Source organism: Protopterus annectens, chromosome 6.part0 (assembly GCF_019279795.1).
Source record: "Protopterus annectens isolate FY-2018-M chromosome 6.part0, PAN1.0, whole genome shotgun sequence".
Classification (NCBI taxonomy): Eukaryota; Metazoa; Chordata; order Ceratodontiformes; family Protopteridae; genus Protopterus; species Protopterus annectens.
Window position 1 is genome coordinate 1,960,794,364 of NC_056737.1, and position 19,522 is coordinate 1,960,813,885.

The window sequence follows — 19,522 nt, forward strand, 5'->3', positions numbered from 1 at the left end:
TGGGGCTTTTCTATTTCCTCCACTGTGGTGTGATCTTGGAGTTGGTATATTTAAGAAGGGGGGGGGATGTTGGGGGGGGGTACAGCCCCCCACTTTTGTTTGTTTAAAGTTGCTAATTTTTTTTTTTTTCAAGGAGCAGCAATTTTTTTCCCTGGGAAAAAAATCGGTGTTCTATGAGTTCGCTGTTTACTGATTTCAAACTGTTGAGTTCAATTAAACAGCGTTCAGAGTTTTCACCATTCAAAGTGGTGATATAGACCCATGTATCTTTGTATGTATGTATGTATGTATGTATGTATGTATCTATCTGTCTGTCTGTCTGTCTGTCTATCCACATATTGCAAGTCTTAAAATGCACCAGAGGCAGAGATGTATAAAAACACAGGTTTATTGCCAGAGGAAGAAAAAGTAGATAAATGGTCATGCAAAATAAATTTCCACAGCTATATTTAATATTTACACTAATCTATTTGCAGTTTACAGTCCTTAAGGGTATTTCTACCATACAGGTTTAACCTCACAGAGACCCTCAAGTAAACAAGCTGTTTTAAAAGTCAGAACTACAGTTGCAGGCCATAGTCAGGCCTTCCATCTACCACCACAAATTTCTTCTCCTGAATGTCTTTCTAGCCACATACACAGTAAGCCACAATTGGGCCATCCAACTCCAGGAACCCTCAGTTGGAGCCTCTGCTACGAATAATGAAAAACCTTTAACAGACAAACCAACTTCCTGATTTGTGCTCTGTCAGGCAATTATCTTTTTTATACACTGTTAATTTTTAATTAGCTCTCCATTATCAGTGTATCACAACTGATTGCCTGACTAAAGTGATGTGAGAATTATACAGGCACAAGTCACTTTACACTCACACTTAAAGGCAGGAAAAGAAAACATCTCTTTCTGTGTGTGTGTGTTCATAGGTTCATAGGTGTGTACTAGGCTAATGGCCCTGGAGCTTTTACAAGCCTAGCCCATAGAAGTGCCCTGGCATTATGCTGCCCGACATTAGTTCCCAGCATTACTTCAGGAGGTAATAATGGCTCCCAGCTTGCAGTCATCTCCAAACTTGGTCAGCCAGTGTTCCTCTGTGTTGGCCTGGACTTCTGAGAAGTAGGTGCCAAACAGGAGAGGGCCCAGGATCGATCCTCGTGGGTTCTATCTGTGAGCCAGTTTGCAACTCACCTAACAATATAGGGGTTGATGCCTATTTTGGTGAGTTTATCAATAATTTCTGAGTGAGAAATAGTATCAAAGGCCTTGGCCAGATCGAGGTATGCTGTATGAACTGCCTTACCTTCATCCACATCTCTGGTGACTGACTCAAAGAAGCCAACCAGGTTGAGGAGGCATGATCTACCTTTCACAAAACCAGACTGTGTGTGATCTGGAGTTTGGAGGTTCCCTATATCCTTGTTAATTAGGTCCATGATGATGCGCTCCATAGCCTTACATATCAGACTCATCAGGCTAATGGGGCAGTAACTTCCAGGGTCTGTAGATGCTCCTCCTTTATGGAGAGGGATGACTGTAGCAATGGGCATTTGGTAGGGACAAAGCCTGAGGTGAGGCTGTGAGTGAACAGGGCACACAGATGTGGTGCAAGTCCACTTTGTAATTCATGTAGAGCACAGCCAGGGAAATTGTCAGGTCCCATGGATGGTGTATCCTTGGCCTTGGACAATGCAGCTTTAACCTGTGCTTCAATAATGCTGGGTACCTGGCATTCTTCCAATACTGAGATTGGACCTTTAGGGGGGAGAGAGGGGTAAAATTGGCACTGATTCCATCAGCCAGTATGTTGGCAATATCTGTTGGCTCAATATAGAAGGTAGCATTGTGCAGTAACTCAGAGCAAACCTGGGTATTGCCGTGGAGATTCTTGATATAACTGTAGAAGGCTTTGTGGTTGTTCTTAGTGTCTGCCACAATTCTGCCTTCATAGTTGGCTTTGAAGGTTTTGATGAGAGATCTCAACATTTTGCTGAGGCTAATAAGGGAATTTTTCCAGTTTTGAGACTTCACTTTTTTTCTGCAACAGTTTCTTCCTTCCATTGTAGAGTTTATTAATGGCAGGGGACCACCAGATTGGCTTCCTTTTTTTGGAGGAGTGCATCTTGGTTCTGCTGGGTATGGCTAGTTCCATGCATTTATGTACATGTTCATACAGTGCACTGGTGTATGATTTGGCAGTCATGCATCTATTTCCCATTGGTATGGGTGCTGTAAAGTTAGCCATCTCTGTTTTTAGGAGGCCAAAGTCAGCTTTGGAGAAGTTTTTCATGGTGGTTACTTTTGCGGGTGGTGTGGGTGAGATGTGATTTCCATGGTGATTAGTTTGAGGTCTGATCTAACCAGGGAGGAATTGACTATTGGTGTAGAGCAATGGTTGCCCATGTTAGTAATAACCAGGTCAAGAATGTTGCTTCCTCTAGTGGTGGTAAGAATGAGCTGGTCCAGGGCATTGGAATTGATGAATTCCAGGAAGCGGGCCAGTGCATTGGTGCATCAGTAGTTTTCCCAGTTGATGGAGGGGTAGTTGAAGTCACCTAGTATGAGAGTGTTGGGTTGGATCCTAATAGTTTCCAGGGTGCTTGCGAATGTGGTGTGAGAGTCGTGGGACATGGTTGGGGACCTATGGCTGGCTATGACCTGAATCTCTGTCTTACCCAATGTTAGTTGTACCTGGAGTATTTCAAATGCGTTATGCTGGGCTACTAGTCTGGAGGTGTACATATCCTTTATGAATATGGAGACATCATCACCTTTGGAGCTTCGGTCCATGTTCTGGGGCTGAAAGGTGTGGAATGAGTTATAGCCTGGTAGCGCAGGGGTGCTTTCTTCTGCTCTAAACCAGGTCTCCGTTACAGCACAAATGTCGATGTTCTCCATTTTGAGGAGTGCTTCAAGCGAGTGCATCTTGAGATTTAGACTTCTATATTGGTGTATAGTGTGTGTGTGTGTGTGTGTGTGTGTGTGTGTGTGTGTGTGTGTGTGTGTGTGTGTGTGTGTGTGTGTGTGTGTATATCTATCTATATATATATATATATATATATATATATGGGTCTACTACGATTGATTGAAAACTCACTTGACTGAAAATGAAATTACTAGGACCACTTCACTAAAAGCTCACTTCACTGAAAACTCATTTCTTTGAAATTCATTTCATTGAAAGTAATAAATGGACTTTTCCCCACTGTAGTGTAACACTGGAGTTAGTATATAAAGTAAGGGGGGTGTGGGGGGCACAGCCCCCCACATATTATAAACATTTTAATCTATACACAGTGATAATTACAAGTGCAATAAATAACTCTTTCCAAAAGAGAATATATAACCAAGATATGTGAGGAGCTTCGCCCCCCCACACCCACCCAATATGGGGAGCTGTGCCCCCACACCTCCCTTAATTTATATATTAACTCCAGCGTCACACTACAGTGGGGAAAAGACCATTTATCACTTTCAACAAAATGAGTTTCAGTCAAGTGAGTTATCAGTGAAGTGAGCTTTCAGTGAAGTGGTCCTAGTAATTTCATTTTCTGTCAAGTGAGTTTTCAATCAACCATGGTAGACCCACATATATATATATATATATATATATATGGGTCTGCTTCATATGACTTAAATTTCATTTGACTGAAAATTATTTGACTGAGACCAAAACACTGACAGTTCAAAATACTGAAAACTCATTTGACTATACCCCCCACACCCCCCAACTATACATACTAACTCCAGGATCACACTACAGTGGGGAAAAGGGCATATACCTTGTATTTTAATGTGCCAATGTTATGAGTTTCAGTCAAAAGAGTTTTCAGTATTTTGAACTGTCAGTGTTTTAGTCTCAGTGAAATGAATTTCAGTCAAATGAAATTTAGGTCATATGAAGTAGACCCATATGTGCGTGTGTGTGTGTGTGTGTGTGTGTGTGTGTGTGTGTGTGTGTGTGTGTGTGTGTATATATATATATATATATATATATATATATATATATATATATATATATATAGATAGATATACACACACACACCCCCCCACACACACACACACACACACACACACACATTTATATATGTAGTATTCATAGGTTCATAGAGATTACTAGGCTAATGGCTCAAGACCCTTTACAAACATAGCCAATATAGCCTGATTTACCCAGTATATAGTTCCTAGGGGTAAGAGGAAGGCATAGGTTTGTGCCCATGCATTGAGTAATTTACAGATTTTATAGATTGCCCCTATCCATAATGGAAATGAGCCCCACCCCGGGTATGAATTTATGATTCCCCATCAGTCAATCCAGATTGGTCTTGAAGAGGGCCAGGAAGGAACTGTGTTTTGCATAAATAGTAAGCCTATTCCAAAGAAGTGGCAATCTCTGGGACACGTATCTGTATCTCCAGCAAGTTTTGTTTTACTCACTGGCTAAGTTTAGATCCCTGGAATGTGTGACCCTTGAACTGTTTGTCTTGTGGATATGTAGTAGCTCCATCAAGGCTGGATTTGTGAGTGCCTTGTAGGTCAGGAATAAGTTACCCCTTAATAGTCAATAGAAGACAGAGTAAAGGGAAAGGGCATTCAGACTATCCACATAGGACGTGTTGTTAACACCCTGTACTTTTCTTAGTGAGGAACCTCAAGGGTCACTCCTGCTGTTGCAGGTACTTAGTCAAGTACATGCTGAATGCACGCTGCAGTCAATTTCCAGTCTAATGAGAGCTGTGTACAGTGGGATTACAATCTCCCAGGATTGGGATGGCATACCTTTGCTTATAAATTATGCCACACAGAATAATTTACTCACCGCTCTGGATATGTGATGGTGAAAGTTCAGGCTGCTATCCACCTGTGTACCTAAATCCCTTACTTCTGAAGCTACTCTTAAGAGTGTGTTGTTAATTTTGTAGTTAGCAGCAGGGGTGTTTGATTTCTCAAAGGGTATGATAATGCATTTATTCACATTTAGTTTCAGGCTGTTGCTCTGACACCAGTCGCTTACTGGAATTAGACCATCCTGAAGGATATCTGCATCATTGCAGGATTTCATGATTGCCACCCAACTTACAGTCTTCTACAAATTTTGTCAGCGAGAGGCCTTCCACATTAGCTTTGGCATCTAAGAATTAAATTCCAAACAGGAGTGGTCCAAGCACCGAGAGCTGTGGCACACTAACGGGCCTCTTGATGGAGCTTAAATCACCCACTTTGCAACATGTGTCCTGTCCTTGAGCCATTGACTAACCATCTGGTGATGTTGCGATTTATGCCCAGGTTTGTAAGTTTACTTATAATACCTGAGTGGGGAATTATGTCAAATGCCTTGATCCAGGTCAAGGTAGGTGGTATGCACTGTTTTGCCCTCATCCATGGCCTTGATGACTTTCTCAAGAAGTCCACCAGATTTAGTAGGCATGACCTGCACTTGACAAAGTCAAACTCAGTTGGGTCCAGTGTTTGAAGGTTTTGTATGCCGTTATTTATCAGGTCCATGATTATTCTTTCCATGGCCTTACAAACAAGGCTAGCCAAGCTTATGGGCCTGTAATTTCCTGGGTCAGTTGACAGTCCTCCCTTATGCAAAGGGATGACCATAGTCATTCTCCACTCTATCCAGACAAAGCTTGTTTGGAGGCTGTGGCTAAATAGAGTTCCTACTGGGCCTGATAGGGCCTGATGTAAGAGGCAACCTGGTATATCCTCAGGCCCCATAGATGCCATATTTTTAGCTTTTGAGATTGCTGTGGCTACCTGTTCATTAATGATAATTGATGATAGAGTGGTTGAGGGCATTTCTTGAGCAGAACTTGGGGTGACTGAGGAGTAAAGTTGAGCTAAATTTATCAGCCAGCAGATTTGCTGTATTTGCTGGCTCAGTATAGGATATGGTTTGTATAACTAGTTCTACATATTGTTGGGTGTTGCCCTTAAGATTGTGGACATAACTAAAGAATGTCTTATGGTTATCCTTAGCTCTGGAGGCTATTTTTACCTGAAAAACAGCTTTCAGAGACTTTACTAGTTACTTGATTCACTTGTTTATACTAATGAGGGACTTGCTGCTGTGTTGGACACATTCCCTCTTACTTCTCGACATGATGTTCTTTCTGTTGCTGTACAACCTATTAAGACCAGCGTGGCTTGTTTTTGCAGTCTGACCTGGGCTTACTTTGGTTTGGTACTACCATTTCTGTGCAGTCGTTTATGTGGTCATACTGTGCTTTTGTGTACTTCTCTGCATAAACTTCTATGTTTTCTGGATTTGGGCAGGAGCTTAGAATCCAGCCATGCCATTACTTAATAGGACGGGGTTTACCTTAGAAAAATGTTTAAATATTTTGGGGTTTGGTGGAGGGTCTAGTTCTACCTTAATTTCCAGGGAGCCCGCTTTGTGATCTGATCTTACCAGTGAGGACATCATACACGGAGGAGGGTGCAGCACTCTCCCACATTTGTGAATAACAGAGCAAGGATATTTGCTCCCCTGGTGGGAGTGAAGACCAGCTGCTCCACGATATATGTGAGTTCCCAAAGTTGAGAAATCTTTGGATCTTTATGTTAGTGGTAGTGTATACTTCCCAGTTTATGGAGGGGTATCCATGAATATGGTATTGGATTGCATGGTGAGTGGTTCTAGTAACTTTAGGTATATGTATGGGTTAAAAAACACTGAAAACACCAGTGAGCCAGCAAAAAAAGTTTAAAAATGTATTGAACAACAAGATTAAGCGCTTTCGTCGGTTTATAACCAAGACTTCTTCAGAATCTAAAATATTCAGCAAGCACTACCATATTTAAATACTAAAACTACATCACATGACCACTACATCCATTAATTAATTACACAGATAAATCTTGTAACCCTGTGTTGTCAAACCAAAAGACGTGGTTTAACCAAAAAAGTACACTGTTTACACTTTGTAGGATTTTAAACTCAACACACTACTAAAAGATATACATTTGTTAAGGCCAGGGAACACACTAGCATTTAACCTTAATTGCCACATTATCTCTCTATATTCAATAAGATCCTTCCATGGCCCTCTCCTCACATTTTGGGGTACACAATCCAGGCGAAAGAATAAAAAAGAATGGTCTGTATGTGTTTCAATGTGCTTGTATAAAGAATTTTTAACATTCTTATTTTTTATATCTAAGTTGTGCTCATAAATACGCTCTTTAAACATTCATTTAGTCTTTCCTACATAAAAACACAGACATTAAATACACTTTGCCACGTACACCAAACCTAATGAATTACAAGTACAGTGAAATGAAGTTATTAACTTTTGGGTCCCTACTGTTAACATATTACACGCATAAATATACTTACATTGATTGCAGGAGTCACACTTGTAGGTTCCCCATTTCTTAACAGAATATTGGGCCAATACTTCACCACCTTCTAACAGTTTTTATAGGTTCTTCCCAGTCCTATACACTAAAATACTTTCCAATTTTTGCATATTATGTTACCAATAGCATCACTCTCCACAGTGTAGGTTGTAATACATGCCTTCGTATAGCTTTTAGTATTGCTAACATGATTATGCCTGTCACTGGTATCCTCTGTAGTCTGGGTAATTGAACCTCCAAATAGGGGTGTAATGACACCCTCTAACCTTTTAATACTAAGTTCATTTTGAATACTACACATCAAGTGCAACGGATAACTTCTTGCCTGGAACATATCCAAAAGTCTATTACTTTCTTGAACAAACGTTTTGTCATCAGAAATCATTTTAGCCAGATGAATAAACTGTCCCTTTACCACCCCTTCTTAACATGCCAGGGTTGGCAACTTGTGCAATGCAAGAGTGTATTTGAGTAGTAAGTTTTTTTAAAAATGTCAGTTGTAAGGCTTTTTTTAACATTGTCTTTGGCTATTAACACATCCAAGTAACTAATACATTATATGTTGTAGGAATAAGTAAACTTTAAAAAGGAGATGGCGGAGTTCAAATAACCTTCTAAATCCACTACTCCTTCATTCATTTCTCCCGCTAAAAAATATCGTTTAAAAATGTAGCACACATTTTTAATGCCTGTATTTTGGGGTTATTAGTATATAATGTTTTGCCACTGTACCATAATTATATTAGCATATAGAGAGGCGCATGCTGCCCCCATTGCTACTCCTCTTTTTTGCTTAAAGTACTGTCCTTTAATATAAACAAAACTGTAATCTAAAATAATTCCCATCAATGTGACTAATACATTAATTTCATCATGAGGGTATGTTCTTAGCTCGACTAGGAATTCTCTAAACCATTCAAGACCCTTTTGATGGGGGATAACATTAAATAAACTGACTAGGTCTACTGGTACAAAACATAGTTCTTTGGAATAACTAGCCCCTCCCTTAACTTTTTCAAAAAATCCCATGAGTCTTTACAGAGGTGATGATATGTTTTAAGACAAATTTTTAATTTCAAATCCACATATTTGGCCATACCATTAACTTTAGAAGTGCTAGTCTTAACAATCAGCCTCATAGGAGGATCTTTCAAGTCCTTATGAAGCTTTGGTATGCCAAATATAGTTGGCACAACTGGAAAATTCACTTTAAGAAAACTCAGTGTTTCCCCATCTATTTGTCCTTGATCAAACATGTCCTGCAGAAAAAAATCTATTTTCCTATATGCAACATGAATATAGTTTTGTGTAGTTTCTTCATATATATCATGATCATTAATATGAGCAAACATCTTATTGAAATAATCTTGAGTATACATTACCACCACCACCCACCCTTATCGTTTTTTACAACTTGTATATTTCTATCTTGACAAAGCAGTCTTAACAGTTGGTTTTCAGAAACACCCAAGTTGTAAGTATAATCATTGGTTTTAGTACGTAAGTAATTTCTAATCTCAGAGTCACATAACTTCTCAAATAGAATTAACGGTGGAATAATTGGTGGGTTAAAAGTACTAACTCTTTTTAAAGCATAAGTTACATTTTCCACATTACCGTTGTTAAACATAAATGCAAAAATTAAGCTTTCCGATATATAACTTCACATCCAACAAAACGCTATCAACTTTAGTCCGACAGGTAGGGACAAATGTGTAGCCCCTACTCAATAAATCAGCGTGCTATGACTGATATGTGTTAACTGTGTAGTTAAAAACATGAATTCACCTGCTTGGTTCAAAATTATCACTGAAAGTTCATTTACACCAGTTTCATCTATCTGTCCATATTCCACCATCCATAGCATTTCGGTTTGTACCTCTGGTTCCCCTGGTTGTAGTTTTGTCTCTCCTGGTTCATGTTCCCTCCGTTCCTCAAACGCTCCAAATGCCTCAAGGGCTGCCTCCCTAAAGGGGCGTCACTGATGTTATCGGAAAATACTTCTTCCTCATTGTCATGCCGCCCATCACTCAGTAGTCAGTTTTCATTGGTTTTCTCTGCTTGAGGGTAAGCTCACCCCTCAATGTACTCAAGCCCATCCCTTTCTAATTTTTTCTCTTTACATTTGGTGATGTCTTTAATGTTACTATCAGTTTTTGTATACACATTCAAATATTGTGTTTTATAAGTGGAGAACAACAAATCCTTCTTAATCACAAGGTCTAAGGCATTACCTTAAGCAATAAGCTGCTCAATAGTATGCTGATTATGTTTAACGAGCAGCTCCAGCAGCTCAATGCCTTGGTTGTTGAAAAGTTCAATGAGGTTGTGGTGTAGAGGTGATCCTTGCAGGAGACTAGTAGGGTATTTCCAAGATCTAAGACCCCCTAGGTATCTGCTTATGTCTAACACATTCAACTAAGTAAGCATTTTCAACTTGCAGTTTACAACATTTAGCAAGTGATTGCTCAAATTTAGCAATAGATTGTTGCAAGGTACCATTGTGTGTAGGTGCTGTGTTGTTAAATTCAAATACTCGATTGAACCACCCATTAAGATCAGTGGTACTGGAACCTACTTGTAAATTGTTCCCATGAGAATCATGAGAACGTTGAAGGTTCTGGTCATGAAAATTATCATTCATTAAACAGTTGGGAGTACGATTAAAGCCAGTATCACCACTGGTAGTACTGTCCCTTTGAATCTTCGTAATTTGGACATTTAGTTCTTGCACCAGTTGAGTTAAAATATTAACACTCATCTATAGTTGCCCCAATAGTCCAGGGCTATCAGCCCATCCATTGCTCAGCATCTCAGCCAAGAATCAACTGCTCCAAATATTGACCACAAACCAGGAACCAAGACCAATGATAAAAAAATCCAAACAGTGAGCCAGCAAAATAAGTTTTAAAATTTATTGAACAACAAGATTAAGCGCTTCCGTTGGTTTATAACCAAGACTTATTCAGAATCTAAAATATTCAGTGAGCACTACCATATTTAAATACTAAAACTACATCACATGACCACTATATCCATTAATTAATTACACAGACAAATCTTTTAACCCTGTGTTGTCAAACCAAAGGACATAGTTTAACCAAAAAAGTACAGTGTTTACACTTTGTAGGATTTTAAATGCAATACACTGCTAATAGATATACATTCATTAAGGCCAGAGAACACACTAGTATTTATCCTTAATTGCCACATCATCTCTCTGTATTCAATAAGATCTTCCCATGGCCCTCCCCTCACATTTTGGGGTACACAATCCAGGCCAAAGAATAAAAAAGAATAGTTTGGATGTGTTTCAATGTGCTTGTATAAAGAATTTTTAACATTTTTATTTTTTATATCTAAGTTGTGCTCATAAATATGCTCCTTAAACTTTCATTTAGTCTTTCCTACATAAAAACACAGACATTGAACACACTTTGCCACGTATACCAAACCTAATGAATTACAAGTACAGTGAAATGAAGTGATCAACTTTTGGGTCCCAACTGTTAACGTATTACACTTATGAATATACTTACATTGACTGCAGGAACCACACTAGTAGGTTCCCGATTTCTTAACAGAATTTTGGGCCAATACTTCACCACCTTCTAACAGTTTTTTTTAGGTTCTTCCCAGTCCTATACACTATACATGGATTGTCACCAAGCTTCTCATAACCCTTACCATAACAGGAAAATACTTTCCAATTTTTGCATATTATGTTACCAATAGCATCACTCTCCACAGTGTAGGTTGTAATACATGCCTTCGTATAGCTTTTAGTATTGCTAACATGATTATGCCTGTCACTGGTATCCTCTGTAGTCTGGGTAATAGAACCTCTAAACAGGGAATAGGGGTGTAATGACACCCTCTAACCTTTTACTACTAACTTCACTTCGAATACTACAAATCAAGTGCAACGGACACCATCTTGCCTGGAGCATATCCAAAAGTCAAGCATGTCATGTTGTTTCACCAGCCTTGAGATGATATTATCTTTTATGTAGTTACACCTCTGCCTTTCATGCTTTCATGATCAGTGGGAGAGCGGAACATATGATGGGCGTTATAGCCATGCACTGCCAGAGTGCTTTCTGTGGCTCTAAACCATGTTTCTGTAATGGCACAGATGTCCACATTTTCCAGGGTAGAAGACCTTTTAGGGAGTGTAGTTTCTTGTTGAGACTCCTAGCATTGAGCAGTAATGCCATCAGCTTTTTCCTGAGTATCTTTTGTTATGTTGAAAGGTTTGTGTGTTTGGCAATGCCTAGAAAAGACAAACTAGGGATGGATAAAGTTTTTGCCAACATCTGAAAGCCTAGAGTTGAAAGGTGGAGACCATCCCTGGCAAAGCAGCGTGATCTGTTGACCATGTCCTTCCAAGCTGATAAATATTGGACCCCTTTGGAATGAGACCAGTAGCTAAGCCAATTGTTAAAGTCGATCATTTCCTGTCTGTATTGTGGCATCATCCATGAAGAAGGCAGAATACTGGTCAGTGTTAGACTCATACTTGCCTAAGACACATATTCTGAGAGTTTAGTCATGTCTCTTTGAGAAATCACCACACTGATTTATGAATACATAATTTTTTGGGCATCTTACTTTGTGCAACAGTTGGCATTGCATGCTGCTTCTTGTTAGCAATGTTTCATTGAATGCCAGTTCACTTCCCATGGCAAAAACTCAACATTTAATTTCACATTCACAGAGACAGCCATTAGTTGTACAAATTAAAGAGGCAAAGGTGCACCTTACGCGGCAGTTTGTACAGTACTGAATGTAGATAATACATGTATTACGTAACTTTCTCGATGTGTTAATGAAGTATGTTCTGATTAACAGCACAAGAAGTGCAAGCTTGTAATTAACATTAGGGATAGTTCACCTTTATGTGACTTAATACACGTGTGATCCTTATGTTCTTTAGACTGAACTATAAACGCAATTTATATTGTTAATGTTGCAACACAATTGTGTAATATGGCTGCAAAAAATTATATTGTCTTTTGTCCCCACATTGTTCAGATCAGTGATTAAAAACACACTTCTGTGTGCATGCTGAGAAAGAAATAGTACATGTGCAATAATATATGACTTAATAAAATCAGCACTATATTACTAAATTAGGGAAATATGGAAAGCACAGTTTTCAAAACATGTTGAAACATTTGTTCAGTTACACGTATTTTTCATGATCCCAAGTGTACTTTGTACTGCAATATGCTGTGGAGAACATCATGTCCTGTGAACTCTGTATGTCTCTGTCTTAAATATTTATTACTCCATAAATACATAATATTGTCATTAAAACAACAACTCATCAAACACAAGGTAAACAATTGTATTGTGATTTTATTTGTGTGACGGGTGGCATGGAACACTGTCACTATTCAGGAATGACTGTAAAGAGCTACACTAAACATTCTATGCCAAAAATTCAGAAAAGAAATATGCATGTGCTAAGAATGTGCCATTGTACATACAGCTAAGCTTGGCTTTGGCACATGTTACTTAGCACTGAAGATAGACAAGATTACGTTGGTTTGGACATGTACTGAGGAGGGATGCTCAGTATATTGAGAAAAGGATGCTAAGGATGAAGCTGCCAGGTAAGAAGAAAAGAGGAAGGCCTAAGTTAGGGTTTATGGATGTGGGGAGAGACGACATGCAGGTGGTTGGTGTGACAGAGAAAGATGCAGAGGACAGGAAGAAATGGAAACAGATAATCTGCTGTGGCAACCCCTGACAGGAACAGCCAAAAGAAAAAGAAGACTTAGCACTGAAGATATTACAAGAATAAATTCTACTTTAAAATTTCCATAGAAAACATATTTTCCTACAATGCACAAATAAATTTGACCACAACTCACTCCAGGGATAACAACACCTGTATTGTAGAGACATGCTATTTTCATTCATTTCATTGTGATTGTGTTATTAAATTCATTGAATTTTTACAAGCTTGGTGAAGTCTTTCTTCAGCGGACTACAATACAGGTGTTGTTATCTCTGGAGTGAGTTGTGGTCAAATATATTTTCCTACAATCTTTACTCCAATAAAAGTACACCACATATTGCAAAATTTACAAGGTTGGCAGACGTACGTATATATCCACTTATGTACCAAATTGTAGACCTCAACTTACACCCCTGCAATGTCAGTTCCCCTATGGCATTAACAGTTAATACACAGTGATCAAAAGAGCATGTTCTTTTTTGACAATAGTTTGATTCCAAGTCTGTCTCACTCAATTATTAACTTTGTATGTGCCACCAAGACATTGTGTAGCAGGTGAACAAAATTTTCTTAGGGTCAACACTGAATAACAATAGCATATATATTTTAATGTAATAATTGACTGTGACAAGGTTGATGATATGAACGTTATCAACCATCCCTGAGTGCATGCCCAAATGGGCAATATATAATTTCAAATGTAGGTGAGATATCAACATTTACCAGCATTTGCTGGAGTCACTGTAGAGCATTTCTATATACACAGATCAGCACACATGGCCAAGTCTTACTCCTATGTTTCTCACCTAAATGGGACATTGAAGTATTAATACATGCATTCACATCTACCACATTCCTGTGTATTCTGTCACGCAAGTGCATTTCTCTAGCTTGTCCACCACTGTGCATGGGCTGTTGCATGTGAGATCTGATTTGAGCACCAGTGTCCTGTCATTTTTCCAGAGATCTTGAAGAAGACATAGCAGGCAATAGTGAGGGAGAATAGATGCAGTGTGAGGAGGAGTCCATCATTTTTGTAAGACTTCTTGTTAAACATTACATCTAAAGGTTTCTACACGGTGACTATACTATATCACTGAGGCTTGGAATAGATTAGCCAAGGCTGTCACCGGTGCAACTGGCATCCCACACCTGGGTAAACAATGCATTCTCCATTACAGTGACTTAAAAATGCAAAAGCAGGACCTCCTTCCCTGATATTTTCAGACCCATAACCCAACTCAGTTGTGTAAGTATAGTGGCCTATAAGTAGGCAATACAATAACATTATTTGGCAACACAAACAGGTGTTCATTACTTTTTTTCCGTTATGTGTAGCTTCTTCAGCGATTGAAGAAAATAGGGAAGTGCATCAGGAGAGACTGCGATACCTCAGAGAGACATGGGTAAATACGGCTTCATGTATGAATGTTTGCCATTTCATATTAACAATCATTCTATTAACAGGTTATCAGTTCTATGGACATTAGTCCATAAATGTTTGACAGAGCACTACATCAGTTTGCATACTCAACATATGCTAATTTTGCATACCTGGATGAATAGCTCTTGCAACATTCCACTAGTCAATAAACATATATGTTTATGGGTTCAGTCTAAGCAGCAGCAATTAATCTGTATGACTTACTATTTATTATTCATTGAACAATAACTTAGAATAACATTTCACACAGTTTACACAGGCATTTTATGACTTGTAATGCATGAACAAGCTTTGTTATAGTCACACTATTTGAATAATGTGTATAATATTGGGGAGATTAAGTCTTACTGACTCCCCCCTTCTACCTTTTATTTATTTATTTATTTATTTTTAGTGTGTTTATGACATGAAGACTATATTTCCTACTGCGATGCAAATGACCACCAGTATAGGGAGCTAGACCGGACACTGAGGCTCGAACCACCATACCTCCACAAATAGTTGTGGTGGCATCACCACAGGTAGCAAGGCACCCTGCACATCTGGGTCACAACCTGTCAGTTTTGTCTCAACAACCCCTGCACTACCTGCCCCACCTGCTTCAGGTAGCTCTGCCCCAGCTGCTGGTGCAGTGTTACCCACCAGCAGTAGTGTCAGTGGAGTTGGTGATTATGTCACCTGGTAGGAGCTGACAGGGATAGTGAAGGATCCTGCAGTAAATTGTCTAATTGCTGCCCCATCCAGTTCTGTCTCCAGGTATCTGCAATGGGAAACAGTGGATTAAGTTCTGAAGGTGAAGATTAGATTCCCACTGTATTCATGCTGGACTGGGATGCACTTCTGAAGTCACATACCAGTCCCCAGTCATGGTGTCCCCAACCTCTTGTTTCTATCACCATCCCTGTCTGTCTTGTATGGCCTGTATGTCTGCACATGCTGCCTAACATACCCTACATATCTACCCCTCTCATTTCTAAATACGTTCCCTAATATGCCTCTCTATTTACAAAAAGGAAAAGGGCACCTGCCCCACAAAAAATATGCCCCATTTATAGCTTTCCACTTTGCATATGTATGTGTATAACACACATGATTTGGTCCAATTGGTCACACAACATTATTAAGTTGCTGTCATACATCCTTTATCATGTGACTACAGTAGACTCTCTTTTATCCAGCCTCTCTTTAACCGGCCTCCTCTTTAACTGGCCATAAAATTTGTGATATAGCCCTAGCAAAAAAACAACAATGAAGGAAAAAGACTTCTGCCTCCTCTGGGCTAAATAATGACAGACATTTGAGTTTTAGACTTCATATTTATTAGAAAAATGCATACTAACACAAATTGTGTTATTATAACTGATTTATAATCTATAAATGCTATTTTGTATGCATTTTCTGATTAACCAGCCATTCGTTTATCCAGCCTTAGGTCCGGTCCCAGCGTGACTGGATAAGAGGGAGTCTACTCTATCCAATTTTGTCAAATTATTTGTAGAAATACAATGTTAGGTTGTGAAGATGTGGATAGCTATGGCGCTGTCCCTCCACATTCTTTAATAATTCCCCCAGTGTCTTATTCCCTGTTTGCTCCCCATTTTTACCACTGTCTTATCAACCCCATTTCACTGCTTTAATCTGGTAAAAAATAGATTCATACACTGAGATGGATCATGACTAAATGGGGCCCTAGGCAGGGTAATGAAGCAGGGCCTACACACACACACACACACACACACACACACACACACACACACACACACACACACACACACACACACACACACACACACACACACACACTCACACACACTCACACACACACACACACACACACACACACACACACAGACACACACACACAGACATGTGTGTGCAGCCATTCTAGTGCCCCATTCCTTGGCCATCTCTCCCCAGTTACCATAAACACTGTTCAAACCTCAGTGTACACACTATTTTCTTCTTTACTTCTACAGTGATTACAGATATTTGGATTTAATTCTAAACCTTTATTTCAAATTTTATATCACAAACACGGATAACCATTTGCTAAAAAAATAATGTAGTCTTTCAATGAAAACAGACTTAGCATGAGCAACAGTAAACATTCATAGAAAATGCAAATCGATCAGAGGTGGATTAAGTGTGCCTTTGAGCTGTTTTCAAACCATGGGCTCCTTGCACACAATTTAGGACCATGCATAAATAATGTGTTCGTTAATTCACCTTCCTGACTTTATTAATATAAATATATATTATATATTCCTTGTTCTATACAGCACCACTAGAGTGTGTTTTAAATTTGTACCTTTTAACATTTTTCCAATAAGCAGTGAAGCAAAACGTATGAAACAATAATGACAAAACTATAAAAGGCCACTCACACACATTTACTCATACACACACATTGGCGCGCACACACACACACACACACACACACACACACACACACACACACACACACACACACACACACACGTGCATGCACGCACGCACACACACACACACACACACACACACACACACACACACACACACACACACACACACACACACACACACACACACACACATATACTTCTGCTAAGGGTACTCACAGCTCCAACTGGGACTTGTCTGCTGCTCTGTATCTGTTACCCACACAGATGTAATACTTAAATTTCCTGAGGTTTTCTGAGGCTTGCATTATGGAAGTGGGCTTGCTTGCTGTGCTGTCTCCTGCAAGGTCCCAGTGCTGGTACTGTGTGATGATGAAATAGTGGGTTGTATGCTTTTACATTTTTTAGGGAAGACAGAGCCCTCTAGCATTATAGGTTCATAGGTAGGTTCATAGATAGGTACTAGGCTATCGGCTCAAGGGCCTAAGTAAGCCTAGCCAACAAGGTTCCCTGGCTTATGCCACCCAAGAAAGTTATTTTCCTGTGCCCGTGTCGAGCAGAGCCACAGAAGTGATCCCCGGGGTGTATTTCCTATTTTCCATTCACTTATTAAGATTTTTCTTGAAGAGTGCTAATGAGGAACTTTGCTTGACAAAGATGGATATAGGTTTATTTCTTTTTTCATAACATTTTACCTTGTGAAGAGTGGATAGATATGACAGTCCCCCACAACTATCCAGCTTATTTCTTAATTACTCGACCAGTATCCTACCCTCAGTTTGCTCACTGTTGTCAACACTGTACTGTAAACAGCATTACAGTGTTTTAATAATCAAACGTAATATTCACATCCATACACACATGGTCAGAAATGACTTAGAAACACAAATGTCTCTGTCGGTCTGTCTGTATGTATTTATTCTTCTTTTGCATGGCTCTTGGCATGAAGCAGCGAAGGCCACTGTTAGTTCTCATACTAAATTAAAAATAATTAAGCATACACTAATACTTTTCCTGCAGCCACACAAATGAGTTTGCCAGCAGTGCACTTCAGTAAGCAATTGTGACAAACTGGAAGGAATTGTATTGACCTCTGTTAATTGTATATGGTTTATTGGCTTATTCTCCTCCATATATGAAGACTCCATTGTACTTCCATATATAAATGAGTGTGGCATATTACCCTTTAAAGTGTGTTCAGTGAAATGGTAGAACTATAAATATAATTGCAGAGTAGTGTTAATGAGTGCAATGTGCATGTTTTGCAGGTATGACTTGTAATTAAATTGCTCAACTGCTTTAAATTTCTAGTCTCCCACCAGGACACAAGTTTGTATCTTTCAGCTTTTTCCCGGTTAGGGGTCGCCACAGCGGAACTCCAGTCCGCTAATGATTGGCAGTAGATTTTTACGTGCTGGCTTACCGGGCCTAGCACACAACCTTCAATGAAGGAACGCCCATTCACGCATGTTGCCACACAGAAGACGCTCTAACTGAGAAATGAACGGGCAACATCTAACTGTGAGGCAACAACACTACATCAGCACCACCACCGCAGTATCCCACCAGGACACAAGTGCTCTTCAGCAATTGCATTCTGCTTGCTGAGCACACTCAAGCAAATCTGCAGTCTGTGGCTACCACTCCATCCATACAGTATAAGAAGGATTCAGTACTGCAAAACTAAACAAGGATATACATTTTGAGCCTCAAGAGCAGGAGCGCACTCAAGCAAATCTGCAGTCTGTGGCTACCACTCCACCCATACAGTATAAGAAGAAATCAGTACTTAAAAACTAAACAAGGATATACATTTTGAGCCTCAAGAGCAGGGTCAGTCTACCCAGGCATTATACTTGTATTTTTTATGAGAGTGAAGCTATTACATTAGCAGTATTTCTTAGTAGTTCTCAGCATGCTAATAAAACTGACTGTTGTAGCCTTGTGTCCTCCCCCCAGCTAGTGCAGCAATCCTAACTGTCCAATAGACAGTATACATTTAATTCAGATCCCTGTGACTAAATTAACCATCAAGCAGCCATCTCAGTGCTTTCTGCCTTAGTTTGTATCACTTGGAGGCCAACCTGTTTATTTGCATCTCTATACCTTCCCCTTCATTGCTAATGTATCTCCCTACTCTAATCTGTGCACAAACTGGTTACTAATCAGCAAGTCAATGTGAAGACACACTCCCAACCTTAATAAAGTTTACTGTCTCTTCTCTCCTTCACTTTACAGGTAGTTTGAATTCTTACTTACCCCCTCTGAGGCCTTCACTGATAGTTTTCCACTGATTGCCTCTCTGGATTCTTTGCATTCCACCTGGTTTACACCCCTTGTGCTATCTCCCTCCCCCAATACTAAGTCTATATTAGAATCCTGCTGAGCATGGAGCCATCTTTAAATTTCTAGTCTCCCACAAGGACACAAGTGCTTTTCAGCAATTGCATTCTGCTTGCTGGTAAGCCATTAGACCTCAGGAATTTGTTTAAAGTGTTCAGATTTGTAAAGTAATACTTTTTACTCTTTTGGTGGGCTCTGCCCCACTCTGTTCGCCCTCGCTAATGCTCGGCATCTCTCCACTTCCCTGT